Source organism: Lichenostomus cassidix, chromosome 3 (genome assembly GCF_008360975.1).
Source record: "Lichenostomus cassidix isolate B80296 chromosome 3, HeHo_3.0, whole genome shotgun sequence".
Taxonomy (NCBI): Eukaryota; Metazoa; Chordata; class Aves; order Passeriformes; family Meliphagidae; genus Lichenostomus; species Lichenostomus cassidix.
In genome coordinates this window covers 58,853,988-58,869,649 of record NC_139483.1, presented here as the reverse complement: position 1 = coordinate 58,869,649, position 15,662 = coordinate 58,853,988, and the positions used below count along the sequence as shown (strand labels likewise).

The 15,662-nt window shown below is 35.1% G+C and overlaps 1 protein-coding gene across 7 annotated transcripts in view; it reads left to right on the top strand.

Annotated features, from left to right (window-relative positions):
• Positions 1 to 15,662, top strand: part of LAMA2 (laminin subunit alpha 2) — a 342,287-nt gene that overhangs the window by 146,346 nt on the left and 180,279 nt on the right. The gene's annotated exons all lie outside the window — the stretch shown is intronic.

Here is a 15,662-nt window from a genome sequence, read left to right as displayed (position 1 = left end):
CAGCATTGGTTTTTGAAGGAATTAGCTGGTGTGTGGTTCAGCTTGGCTTGTTCTCTTCCCACCTTGTCCTCTGCTTTGAAAACCAGTTCCCTCATCTCCTTTTCAGAGATGCAGGTTGTGTATCAGATGTTGTGGGGGTGTGTTACAAAACTTTAATGTTTGTCAGGAAACTTGTGTGTGGGGAGTTCTGTGGCCTGTAGCTCAGAAAATGCTGTTGTGAGCTTTGTGACAGTTCTAATACGTGTATTTAAGTTTACACGTACCCAAGTGTGCATGTACACACTTATTCATGCCCTGCAGGTTAGTACCAAATCTACAATACCTTCATGAACATCTCATTTTTTCCAGAGTAGAATTGAGCACTGACTGAGTCTTAAATGTGAAGAAAGCTTAACAGCTTTCCATTTACTGTAACCCCAATTATGCTAAAACTTAGGAGAAGCACTAACACTGATGTATTTGAGCACATTTTTCCTCTGTAGTCACTTCAGGCTACTCAACCTCTTATTTATTTATTTTTTCCTGTTGGCTGAAAATTAACATGACAGAAGGTAAGTGAGCATGTTGAAACTAAATGGCATCATTCCGAAGAATTGGGCATCCTGTTCATGGCTTATAAATTGTTAAAGAGAGTCAGGCTTACTTAGCTGGGTGAGGGAGAGTTTCTTCTATAATATTCCATGTCTGGTGAACTTACCCTGAAATATGAACTGATACTTTTCCAGACAGAATTTCGTCTTGTTTCTAGTCAGTGAGCGAAATAATGGTAGGAATATGCACAAATTATTTGAATGTGGAAGATATTTTTTCACTGTAATTTGGAGGTCCTTTGTGGTTACTGTCAGATATCGCTGTATGAATGAAGCAATTTGCCTTAATAACTGAACCATATAAATTTTTGATACTACAATAACACTGAAAGCACTCAAATTACCACAGTACATCTTAACTGTCATGTTGCATCACGTAAACTATAGTCATAATGACATGCCTAGGCCAGATGATTTATGCTATGGAAAGGGAAATGGAAATAGAATATTGAGAGTCATTATTTGTAAACTCAATAAAACATTTCTCTAAATAGCTGAAACTGAATAAAACCAAATAGCTGAATCTAGATAAAAGCATTTTTTCTTGAGAATAACTGCTAGTTATAGAATAATTGCTATCTCAAAGCATGCAAACTCTTTAAGAATTTTTCTCTTAAGAAACATAGAAAAAATTTAGGAAGTCTTTTATCAAGAGGTACACTTCTGTTGTAATTTATAAACATTGTGTTGCAGAAAGCTGCTTCTCCTTTGTATTGTTAAAATTATTGCTCTTCAATAATATTCCCCAAAGTAAAATTGAGTAATGAGAGGCAGTAACCATCCTGCATTTCCTTGTTTTCAAATATAGCCCAAAAAACCCTTTATCAAACAATTCTTTTAATATGAAGTTGGCATGTCCTGCATATGCCTCCTCAGTGTTGATTGACATATATGTGCTATCTGCTTGGTTTACATGCATCTCCAACAGCCTCTTTTGGAGGAAAAAAGACGTTATAAAAAGGATGCCCCTGTGCAGCCTTCAGCTTTTTCTTTTTCATCTAAATCTGGGTGACACCAGGCTGTGTGATACAGGTCTTTGACTGTGTCTCAAAAGAGACACTATAAATAACAAGAGGCTGAAAATGGTACAGGATTCTTGTTTATGTCAGAGTGGGTCAAAAACATGAGCAAATTACTTTAGCATCACCATACCCTTTTAGTGTTCTAAATATATGTGCTACTACCAGAACTTAAACTTTTTTGTATGAATTCAGATAATTTTTCAAAAAGCCTTATATGCATTTGAACTGAACAAATTGAACACTCTTTTTGATGTAGAATACATTTGGGAGGAATCTGGAGAAATTTAATTTCTAGAAATAAAATATCTTGTGGATAATTTGAGAGAATGGATTTAAAATGGCTAGTATTAAGGTTTTAGTAGATATCATAAAACAGTTTATATTCTTGCCTGCCTACCTTATCATAGCCTACTGAACTAACGATTGCAACAATCATGAGAACTTGTGCTCTGTTATAGCTTCTAGCATCTGAAAAATTGCATTATTCTATAAACTCTAATTACATTTTAGGTATTTGAAAACCCCATTTGGTTTTTGTTAACATTTCCTTAAGTTATTTTGACAACGGATCTGTAAGTTTCTTTTAAATGTGTCCACATTAAATATTTTATGAATTTGTCTGAATTTATTTTTTATTATTTATTTTGTATACATTTTTATGAGTTACAGTATGATAATATTTGATCTGAGCACTGAAAAAAAAATATAAATTTAATTAAAAATTAGATACCCAACTCAGCGGGATAATGTGAAACACTTGTTTGTTTAAAGTCAGTGCAGAAGGTGTGTGTGGTATTTTGGAAGTCTAACATATCATCTGCTTCTTTGATGCCTCGTCAAAAAGCAATTTGATAATTTGTTTGATGAGTAGAAGTCCCTTATAATTAGGCAAAAGTAAATATGATATGCAATATATCTAAACCCGCCTCCCACCCATCCATGACACAAACATGAGAGGTAGCTGAAGCCACGTGAAATTCCATGAGAAACATCCATCTTTGGTTATATACTCTAATTTTTTTTCTGCATCTGCAAGTTTTATCTTCCTTTCTCTGCCAAGGGCCAGCTTTAATATGAAGGTGGAGATTTACCATGCCTTTTTCAGATTATGAGGGCACTACTGCCTTTGGTCAGCAGTCACAGGTTAATTCAGTACTTAGGTGGAGTTCGTCTTAGAATTCTAATCTCTGGACATTTTTAGGTCTCAATGTGCACAACATAATACATCCCCTCGAACTCTTCCATCTGGGTTGTGAGTAGTAACTAATGCTGCCATTACTCAAACTGCAAACAACACGATTGAAACCCTAAACCACTTTTTCTCCAAACCACTATATGCTTACTTGAATTGACAAGAGTCTTGAATCCAGACCTGTTTTACAGAAATCATTTAATTTAGTGGTACAGCATGATACCATTCACTATAAGTAAGATTAATGTAAGCTGGTCCTTCATGAAGTCAGAAGATGTTGAAAATTAAAGCACAAATGTTTGAACGTTAAGCTTTGTTATCTCTTTGAAAAGTTCTTGGACGTCATGTTTGTCAACTCCATAGACCTAAAGCAGGCATATGGTAGATACCGTTCTTTCTCTAATTTCTAGTTGAAACCAAGACAACAGCTGAAAGTTTTATGTAGAGTCTGTGCATACAGAATGGGAAGGGGACTTTTTGACCCTGTCACTTCATTTATTTTGCCTGCTATTTTATAATTAGCTATTTGCTAATAACTGTTTGTTGGATTACAGAAGTCATTGTTTCTTTGAGTCCAGAAATGAAGACACTATAATAAGCCTGTACTCCATACATACAAATTTTTAAAATCTGCCAGCCTTTTAAAAGTACTTTATTTGTGGAAAACTAGATTGGGATAGAGTGAGCAGTTTGTTTTGTGACATATTATCTATTGCAGACTGTCTAGAATACCTCATAGGATTAAATATTGAATTATAAAATAATCATAAACTAGGTCCTCATGGCTTTTATGTTTATTTCCTTCCATTTGTTTTCATTTCTTAGGCAATTCTTATACAAAAGCCAAAATAATGCAAGCAAATTGCAGTCTATGGATCCCAGGGGGGAGGGATGGAGTTGAGACCCAAAACATAAAGAAGTGTAAATAATACAATAATCAGCTAGAACCAAAATGCCGGAATCAATTGTGCTAAATTATGAATGCATCTAAGCTCAGAAAGCTTCATCTAGTATTGTCATGGTTTCAGATCTTTAGATTTTCTTGTTCATAGGACATGATGGAGTTAAATAGACCCACAGCTCCTTTACTTTTAGTGCTTGCCTCAAAAAGGAAAACAATTTTGCATAGAATCTTTTGGTATAAATGAGTGAAATACAAGTTAAATTGTACTTGGAAGCTACTATTTTTACCATCAGTTTGTTTTGAAATTATTTGGCCTAATGATATTAATCTAGCCTACAAAATTCCAGCACTCAGCTGCATCTTAAGTTCAGGCAACAGACTGATTTTTTAAAGCATGTGTCTGTATTGCTTTTGTTGTCAGGGAAGTGAAGTAATGAAACTTAGGTGGGCTCTGTTTGTGACCTTTGTAAGAAAACCCTTTCTTTCAGCTGGTTATGTGGACAGTTTAAGCCGTCAGTAGATTTTGTTCCCTAATGCATATGGGTTGTCCAGGTTTAAGCAGGTCATCCTTTAATAACCTCATGGTAATGCTTGAAATACCAACTCTCAGTGGGAGGGAGTTTTCATCAGTCATGGTAATGCCAGTACTTCATTATGCAATTGCCTTTTTTATACCCTCTGCATATGAAAATGTCAGTCCCAGACTGGAGTGTGTAATAAAGCACATCTCCAAGCTTACAAAAGTAAATGGGGAGCAGAGTAGGGAATGTGGTCCTCAAGTGTAAGGCATAACATAGAAGAACCATTTTTGTGGGGACATTTAATGATTCTTAATATATTGTAAGTATGTGTAGGATGAAATTGTTGAGTTAAGTGCATGTTCTCCACATCTGTAAAAGAAACAGTAATAGGCATCAGCAGCAAATAGTACGCAAAAAATGTCCTGTGTAATTCCCCTGAAGTTACTCAGAGTTGCTGCAAATTTCAGAGTTTTTTAAATAGTCAATAGCAAAGACATGGCAGAAAATAAAATTGATTCATTTAAATCTAAAGAAAAAATAAAGGCAGCTACTTCAGTATCTTTTGTCTTTCATATTGGAATGCATTCTTCCAAGAAAAGATGGTTCAGTTTATTGATACACTTTTTGTTTTATAACAAGTAACATTAAACTAATCTACATAATCTTATTTTATTTTAAATCACAGTCTAAATTGGCCTGACTGAAACTAAGTCACCATGGTAATAAGACTCAGTCAACAGTATGAGGTTGTCTTCAATTTATACCAAATGTGCCATTTATTTTATTAGCACTTATTTTGATATAACTTCTAAAAACTGAGATAATAGGCAGAGTGAGATATGAAAAAGATGACACAAACAGAGTAGATACCCATCTGCTAAAAGGGAAAAGCAAAATATTTTTAACCACAAGGACTGTGGAAGGATTTGAAGGATTTGAACCACATCTGACTGATGCTGCCTTTAAGTTTACTTAATTTGTATTGCATTATTTGGTTTAGATTCTTTATTTTTCTTGAAATATTCTTTAGCTTGGCCCCATGAACTGGATGGGGGTCAGTCTCTGCATTCTTTCCCAGCTGTGGCTTGCCAAATTTTGCTTGATCCCCAGTACAAAGTGAAACAATATTCGTACTCTCCTACTTGGGGCTCAGCTACCCATGACTGCAAAGAACCACCAAGAGATAAGTAAATTTTGCACACTTTGTTCCTCATTAATGCTTTTAATGATGTTTGGGTAGCCTGTTGGGACAGTTCAAGTACAGCCATTATTGTGATTACAAGGAAACTAAGGATGCCCAGTAGACTGTTACAGCCTCTTTGCGCCTTGGAAATGGGTTGAGACAGGGCTCAGACTCTGCCTAGCTGAGTCCACTGGCTGCAGTATTTCATGTATCCCATGTTACATTTAATATCTTAGTGCTAAAATCACCTTACACTACCCTAGATAAAAGAGGAAATTTACTGTTGGTGAAATTATTTCATAAATCTCGAGTGTCCTTTGTGTTTCCTGCTTGCCCAAGTCTGCCTTGAAGGCAAGAATTTCAATCAATAGAGGCAGTTGAAAAATGGAGAAACAAGCAGGAAATAAAGCACTTTCACAAAAGAAGGGAAGTGAATGCTAGAGAGAGAACACTGAGGGGTGATAGGAAATAATGAAGAAGGAAGTAAATTGGGGGAATATGCTCTCCAGCTTGCACAGTCTTACTCTCTGATTACTTTGATCCCAAATACTAAAATACTGAAGGATCTGAAAAAGCAGAAGAAAAAGGAAAAAAAGGGTTTGACTTGGGAAGAATTTATATATCTGGTGGTTTGTACTTAGGGCTAATCAGCATGCAAAGAACCATGGTGATGATGATTCCCAAGTCAGAGATAGCTAAATTGAATAGTGGTTACTTAACAATTGCAAAGGAAAACTGAAATTTATGAAAGGGAGGATACAGAAGGGTTTTGTTCTTGTGTCTTGTTCCTCTTATATATGTTTCTCTGCATGCTAAATACTTCATCAGCAAATAAGTGTGTGCTTTGAAAACTATATTTAGAGATCCTTGCTGATCACAGGGTACCTGTAAATAAAGTGTTTAATCAAGTTTTATTCACTTAGATTAATCAGAGAGAATTTATAGTCCAAATATCCAGTTCATATTGGGTTACACAGGAGTGTTACCAAAAGGCTATATGTGAGAAGGAGTGAAAGGTCATTCTGAAAATATTGAGAGCCACAGAGAGAAAGTGCTAGGTTTAATTTCCAGATTTCCCTTTATGAATAAGTAAGCTGTTATTTCTGTTTGATTTACCTGCCCTTCCCCCCAATTTACTTCAAATTTAAATGATTTACAAAATCTTGAAATAGAATGTAATTGAAATGGTTGAATTTATATAACTCATTAATAACACTGCATGATGCCACTGAGCTTTAGTTTTGTAATTTTGTGGTGTTCAATTTTGCTTTCCATATCAAAAAGGCAGTATACAGCAGGGCAGAAATACTGTGAATTTCTGATGGTGCGCAAGGGAAACAGCCTTTAGCACAAACCATTTGTTGTTCTTTCAATCTATGCAATATTGTTTTTGAAGTTTGACATGCTCAGTAACATCTGGCAATCTCAAAATTGTCTTTAGATGCAGCTTCTCTACAAGATGGATAAATTCTGTTGTTTCTATTTTGTATATAGGAATTAGACTTGCTTTTCTACTTGTCTGTCCTCAGAAACTAAGTTTTGGTGCCTAAACTTGATGGACTATCTACCTTGTGTCATTAAAAAGTTTTAAAACCAAACAAGTGTAACACAGGTGCCCAAATCCAAGTCCTAATCACCCATGTACAAATGCAATTAAGAGGTCTCTGTGTGTCAACTTATGGGACTCATATTTCATTGTAGGGGTGTCATGGGAATTTTTTATCAATTCATAGATCTGGGAGACCTAATCCAATTAACTTGGTTAACAGCACTTTACATCTATTGTCATTAACAAAAAGGTTGAGTGTTTGTAAAACAGAATATTGTCAGGAGTCACAGTTTTTTAATACGCAAAGCACCATTACTAACAAGAGTACAGAAGATGTAAAAGTGGTATAAATGGTTGAAAATTGTATAAATTCAGTTAAGACATCATTAGTGAAAGAACACCTGAACTGATATTCAAAGTGTACACAAAGTAATGCTTTTTAAATTTTTTTTGTGTTAATTTATGGGAAGCAGTAATCATTATGGCTGTGATATAGAGCCAAGGAATTGAATAGTGAAAAGGTAACCAGAACTGAGAAGCAACTAGCACAACAGTGATCAGAAGCTTGAATTATTTGCTTAGTTTTAGCTTGTCTTTTCATGGAGTCGTCATTCTAAGCATATTAATACTGAGGATCATGCTTTAATATAATACCTGAACAGAGTATGAAGCATCCTTTAAATCCTGTAGGTTCTCTGTACCATGTACACTATTCCATCTGTCTTATCTACCCTGATTGCTCTTTACCTGATTGCTCTGAATGGACTCATACTGCTTCATTAAATCTCTGGAAGGTAAAATGAGATCCATTACTTTACATTCCTAGTAAGTTTGCATACTGTAAGATGAACTTTAATAGAAGAGAATGATGGCAGAAGAGATTTTATTTTCTAGCGAGAGACCCTATCTTAATAGAATAGATTTCTTTAGAAAGTGGGAATTTTAAATATTCAGTAAGTTTTTAGAAGTGAGGATTGCTGTAACTGTAGAATGAATTTGTATTTGTCTTCTTGGACCCAAGATACAAAAGGGTTAAGACCTCAATATTTGGCATATTGAAGGGATAATCATGTGCTAGAACCCCAATCTGAACTGCAATGAATTATTAAACAAGTGGTTTGTTGGATGATGGAATACTACCTGCAAAGCACTGCTCATCTCCTGGAGGCACATCCAGACCTAACTGAATTGAGCCAATTAGACTGACTGTCTCTTCAATGTGTTGTGACCTATCAATGGTAATAGCTTATTGTGATGATAAATGAACCCATCTCTCAAACTGAAGCCTGAGTACACACTTCAGCAATTTCCCTGAATCATAGGGCCTTTACCTATCAACTTCAGATTGACAGGAGTGGCACCAGTGAGAGCAGATGGCATGCATGAGTAGAGACAGATGATTGTTTTACCCAAATGAATATATTTGGATTTATTTTTGCTGAGGTTGTTTTGTGGTTTTCTTGGGTTTTTAATGGGCCTGCCTTAACATTCTCTATTTTCTAGAATGTTTCTCACAATATGTGCAGTACCACCTCTGTCTCTGAGATGGCTGGATGAATTTCTGATTGGTATCTACATACCTTTTCAGTTTCACAAGCACTCCATGCTGTAATCCCTTTTTTTTCTGATTGCAGAGTGTGATGTATGTTTGCTCCTCTTAGCTCTATCACTTTATTTTCCAGAGCTAACTTCCTCAGAAAGATGGGGGAGATAGAAGAACTGTAACATTATCAACATTTTTTCATGATTTTATTACAAGTTTTTGAAACTGTAAATATCAAATGTCATTAAATATTTGACACTTCTGGATTGATTCCTTGTCTAGTTTAACTCTTTTTAGAGACAGGAACATTTTTCTCGGTGAAGGCAGTTATTTTAACAACATTCCGTGTCAGTTTTATTCTAGGCTTTTTTTGTTGTGTTGAGGATTTCAAGTGTGTTTTATTAATTAAAAATAACAGTGCCAGAGATACATCCCTTCAGTTTAACATCCTAAAAGATTATTTTGGTTATGACTTAATTTTTTTAATGGAATTGCCTAAGAGAAATGGCTTTATATATTCCTAAACCACATCTCAGTCATAAGATGGGCCCAGTCTGCTCTGAAGGTGTGACCTGGAGTGAACAGTCCTTTAAATTAAAGAGTTTAAGCTGTGCAATTAGCCAGTCAGTACAGCAATCCTCTCCACATCCATGCATCTCTTACTCAGTATGGCCCATACCAGAAGGTTTCCTGGTGTGTCCTGTGAGCTCTGCCTCACTGCAGCACATACTTTACCATGCAATTTCTAAGGAAAAACTTACACACTTCTAAGTTTGCTTTGCCATGAACTGGGTATCTTGTTTGCAGAAATATTAATGGGTATAAATACAGTGAATAGTAATCCGTAGTTTTCCATCAATTTTGTATCTTCTGTGCTCCAGAAAAAACATAATACAGTATTTCATTTACTTTGAAGTTATTTGAAGCTCAGATGATCAAAGTCTGTCGTATTAAAGAACTTTTTCTTCTTACATATTTTAAATTAAATGCAACAATACAGAGCTGTACATATATCTAGTAATTTTAAATGTTTGCGAAGTTAAAAAAACAGATGGAAAAGTTTAAAAAGTGAAATGAAAAAGAAAACGAATAGATCATTATTCTGTTGTGATTAGATATGGAAAGATTTCCTAACTTAATAAACCTAAGCAGTCTAAAGTAATAAAACCAGTGGACCGAAACTGCATTTTTTAACTTAGTAAGTAGATCTGTAACAACAGATGCCTTAGAGCTAATCAAATAAATAGATACATTGTTTGGTCAGCTGTGTCTTATTACTTAAATGTGTGAGCTAATTCTGTTTAGTCTGCTGTGATGAAAAGTCCTTTTGAGAAAGAGCTTGCTACAGTTTTGTTGCTGAGATTCATCTAATGTGCTGTGCAGCCCGGTGAATTTTCCTTTTCTTTCATAGATGATGTATTAGCTCAATTTAGGTAGATGCAAAGAAATCCAGTTTTGTCACTGTTCTGTGTCTTTTGTTTTATGTCAAATATGTGATAAATATACCTATACATTTGAATAAAAATAGTTTTATACGTGTATCTCTTCTGTTGAACAAAAACATAAATGTATAACACAAAGGATGAAATCAGATTTTAAAAATGTAGAAATTAAATATAGGAATAATCAAGGCAACTTTTCTCAAAAACTCTCAAGCTTTTATGAAAAGCTGAAAATTCTTCATTAAAATACTGCTTTGGCTTCTTCCATGAAACATTCTCAAATTTTCTATTAGAAGCATCAAAAAGAGATACTTTGAGAATTTGGGAAGTCAGAGCCTCTTTAGCGTTAATGGAGATTGGCTGAGGAGCTTCAGTGTGCCTTTGAGGATATGTCACTGCAGTTTTCTTTCTTTTTTCTGAAAAGACCTTAGCAGTAGGGAAAAAGTTCTAACATTTGGTAACAAATTGGAATTGTTTATCCTGGAGAAAAGGCTCTAGGGGACCTTACTGCTCTCTATAACTACCTTAAAGGAGGATGTAAACAGGTGACAATTGGTCTTTTCTCCCAGGTAAAAAGCAACAGGAGAAAAGGAAAGAGCATCAAGTTGTGCCAAAGGAGGTTTAGATTAGATATTAGGAAAGTGATAGAAAAAATTAGATATTACATTGCTGAAGGAGTGGTCTAGCATTGGAACAAACTGCCCAGGGAAGCAATGTAATCACCATCCTTGGAAGTGTTCAAAAACATGTAGATGTGGAGATTAGAGGCGTGGTTTAGTGATGGACCTGGCAGCATTACATTGATGAATTAACTTGATCACAGTGGTCTTTTTAAACCTTAATGATTCCACGATAATTCAAAATCTCTTATTCCCACCATAAGGATGATCCGGTAGATGATTTTTATCAATAAATAACCAGACTCATTACCAGGCCTTCCCAGAGCTCCATGAAAGAAAACATCCAAGAAAATATTCAAGGAAAATAAATGATAGCCGAAAGATTTGGGATAGGCAGAAGATGTCTCCAAATCTCAGAGTATCTCTTGACTGTCCCTGCACTGTCTCAATTTTGAATCGAATAGAAGTGCATTCACCATTTGGGGGTGGCCTGATCAAACCGTGAAACCTGTTTGAAAATGTATGACACAACACAGTTCTTAATTCAATTTACTGAGTTACAGATCTAATGTTTTTCTGAAAGTTATGGACAAACTTCAAATGACATACGAAAGAAGCTTCCAAACTTTCAACGCAAGTTTTTGTGGGGAAAAAAGTAAGTAATGAGATTCACATTCTTTATTTAAGATAATGAAAGCAGCAGCTTTTCACCCAAGTTGTATATGTTTATAAATATTATTACTGACTCCAGTGTGCTTTCAGTCTGCATTTATATACTTGGCTCTCAATGAGAGCATTATTCTAGGCAAATATGAAGAACTTACCTTGAGCTACTTTTTCTGTGAATCATCATTTAGCTTCTTTTTCTACTTTGTTTCCCAGTACTGTGAAGTTGTTTTGTTTGTTTTTTTTTTTAAATATATATATATGCTTGTTTATGAGAAGTAAGATAATCCTGGGCAATTATCTGTAGATTATGGTACAGAGAAGTAACTTTGTTCTGATCACATATTCTATGTTCTAAAATGTAATGCAACTTTGACTTCCTCTGAAGATCTTTACATGATAGTTCTTTCAGGCTGTCTTTTGGTATTTTGTGTGGCTAAATGCTGCATTTAGAAAACGATTGTTCTATAGATGTATGAAATGTTTTTTGACAAGCAGCTAAAGTAAAAACTTATAGTAGATCCATAAAAAAATTATTTCTTTGTTTCCTTCAAAAGATTCCTGGTGTTTTTAACAGAGAAGAACTAATTTAAATACTTATGTAGGTTTCCTGTATGTATTTTGCATGTTTTATTTTTGATTTCCATTTAAAATTTGCTAATTTACATCCATTTATGCATAAAAGATATTTAGAACACGTAGTGATATTCTGCTCTGTGACAAAGCAGAAGACTGTATTTTTCAAATACAAAAATTTGGGCCAGCTTGAATACATCCAGGGCTTTTTGAGTTGATGATGACAGATTATTTCCTTAGTAACATTATGAAATTTTTCTTATGTTTGGAGAGAAAACCTCAGTCTAAAGAAATTTTCATCTGACCTACTGAAGTCCTTCTGATGTTTTTACAATGTAAGTTCAGTTTCATATTCAAATATTTAAGTCTTCAGAGAGCTGAAAAGCCACTCTCTCGTTCTCTATTTAGTTACCTGGGATTGTTCTGCAATGCTCAGAACAGCAGCAGAAATAAGTGCAAAGTGATTACAGTCAACCATGTCTTTGAAAATGATGTCCCGGAGTTTCTTGCCTGTTAACAGCAGGAAAGGGAATGTGTGAAAGGCCAGTTTTCATAAATACTACAGCATATGTGCTATTGCTGCAGCATTTAATAAAGCACTGAAAACACTGGGTATTGACTGAAATGTCTTCATTTTGCTTGAAGAATGTGATGAATTTAGCTTACAATTCAGAATTTATTTTGCTCTAGGCAGGTAGTGACTACCACTTTAAAGTAAGTGGATGTTAATTATGCTAGAATACAGCAGATATTATATTGGATAATGTGGATACAAATTCACCTTATTAATGAAAAGATCCATCATAATGAGTATGTTTCTGTCGTGCTGAATTATGATGGAATTCTTATGGCAGAATAAATGACACCCATTTTAAAACCTAATGGGTATCATTATGGTCAGTGTTAAAACAATGAATACCAAATGAATGAGTAATAGGAGGGACACTAAAACTAAATTTTATTCATTAACTCAGTCGGTAAAAATGTGTAATCAGTGTCACAGATTTATGTACACATCCTAGTTAACTGTGCATGTGCTTTGGGCAATCTGGGACCTTCAGGAAAATTTGACCATGTGGCAAAAACATTCTTAACCACTTCACTAGAAATACATATATTTGGTTTATGTCAAATACAGGAAGTACCAAAAAAAAAAAAAGCCAAATACTGCCCAAAAGGCCATAAATAGTTTATTTTCTTCTGTGTACAATGAATCTTGAATAGAAATCCCAGCAGTACAGCAATAGCAATTAAGCAGACATTTTGTAATTGGTGTGCTTTATTATCCTATGTGAACAAAAATGTGAATACTAAGTGACTTGAGCTGCCCTGAGAAGTACATCTGCTTGGGACAGCATTCAGCACCCCATTAGGAGCCAGGATAAAACCACCCCATAAAGCAGGTTGCTCCAACTATGAGTACATGGCATGTTCACTGATCTCAAACTTACCAAGAGTCTTACACTTGTGCATAGGGCTGCTTCATCATTGTAAGCTCTATGAGGGCTTTTAGTAGTTTCTCTTTAATAAGTCAACTTATTTATTTATTCCTTGTTCGTTTTTGTGTCAACTCACCACAGGGAAATTCAAGTTGCTGCAAGCTTTTGAGACAATTATGTTATTAACAACTGGTCTAAAAATATCACATGAGCCCACTGAGTTCTTTGTTTTTAGGGAGGGAAGAAAGGAAAAGGTGGAATTCACAAGGGGATTGTAACTAGGAAGAGTGTAGATCCATGCTTACACGTGATCTAATTCTCATCTGGCCGACTAGCAAGAAAATGAAGATTAGTTTTAAGTATGTGTCATTTTTGTGGGTGATTTTTTGTATCTTAAGATAACTAAGGCAAATACTCTCTCATTTGATCTCAATCAGTATTGGGTGTACTAACATATATTTGCTATCTTGTTACAGATCTTTGATCTGGATCTGTATTAGGTGCTCTGTGAATCAGTATATTCAGCAGTGGCTCTGAAGAGCTTTCAATTTCAATACTGAAAGAAATGGAAGCACAATCTGTAATAAAATTGCAAACAGGATTCAGCCTGCATATCTGAGAAGAAGAGTTTGTCCTGAGAGAGTGAGATCATAGACTGTGGTTTAGAACAAGTCTTGCCAAGTAGTTTTATTTGTTTCCTCAGGGAAAACAGAGACGTACATGGTAATACATTACGTTCTGAGTACGTTGCTATTATTACATTCATAAGGCACCAAAACAAAGGTTTATACTTCTCAGTTCTTTGCATAGAATCATAAACCATTGGTATATTTCCTACAAAAAGACAAAGTTTGATGATATAACAATATCTAAACTGTACCAGAGGAAAGTCCATCCAGCCCAGCACCCTGTTAATCCCAATGGCCAGCAAGTGCCACAAGGGAGGAGCGTAAGAAGCTGGTAAGAATATAGTGATACTTCATCACATGCTTTCCTAACCTCAAGCAACCTGTAGCCTGGGTATCTGTGAACTCATCAAGGTGTCTTTGGATTTAATGGTCTTTATTCATCCTAACTGTGCATTAAAACGTTTATCACATGAAGATCTAGCAATAAATGAAGGTCTTGTTTGAGAGAGCAAGTCTGGTTCTGTGGCATCCCACTCTGTGTCTTGCCCTCTGCCATTGTTATTTGATTTTGAATTGTCCCTGGAAAATGGTTTGTATAAGAAAATCTAGGAGATCAACATTTATGCTGGCAATTCAGATAAGTGGCCTGGAGGCAAAATTACCTCTACTTTGTAAAAGAACTGTAGGTGTGTGTCTTGATGTCAAAGCACAAACTATTGTTCGCTTCTTGTCAATCAGTTTATGCTGTAAATTCCTGTCTGTTGCATTTGAGACTCATCAGAAGGAAGATATTTTGTTATTATATTGTAGGAAAGTCCTTTTAAATGTCTGTTTTTCAGGGATGAGTTATTTCTGTCTTCACATTATAATCTGCTAATTGTTTAAAACAGTTATGTTAGCAGTGATTAGAATCTGTATGTCCTTGGTATTATTGTGTAAATAATTTTTAAACATCTCTTTGATTCAGGTTAGTATCAAAATAAATGAAGGAACAATATATTGTTATCACTCTTCTAATTTATATGATTGTATCACATTCTACATTTTTGTGCTGGAGTATGTCAAAAGCAGTGAGCCCTGAAAAGTGATCTGAGCCAGTATGAAAATAGCTAAATAAGGTTGAAGAAGGGGAAGCAATAAATCAGATCAAGTAGAATCATAGGAGGATACAGAAAAAAGAACTAGCATAACTATTTTCAAGGCATATTCTGGTTTCTCTTGAGTGGGTCTGTGCAAGAAAATTAGTGGTCCAAAAATGCCTTTCCCACTTATGCTGTTCCAGTTTTATTGCAGGAATGAGATGAATACTTCATTCAACAAAACCTGCTTATTGCTAACCAAGAAAGTGAGTTTTGTGGGACAGCTAATGGTAGAAAATTACATGTGATCATGCCCTCATCCTTTTTATTCACTCAGCTGTGGTAGAGCTCACCATATTCCTTTAAAGATGCACCAATTCAGGATATTTTGCATACTATCAACATCAGTTATGAGAAAGAGAAGATGTGCTTCATTTCCTAATGTCTTGTCTTAAACCTTAAGCATCCTTCTCTGGACCATAGGGATGAGAGTGTGTGTCTTCAAAGTAGAGTTGTGATTTTTGTTCTAAGCTGTATACTGGTTCAGTAGCAATTCTGCATTGGTGCTGTGTTCTGTATTCTTTTAGACATCCCAAATTGCAGATGGCCAATTTTTGGTTGGTGAACATAGTCCCACCAAGTGACTGTTGCTATTTCTTGTATAGAAGGACCCAGCATATAAATGTCTAACGATTCATGGAATTTTT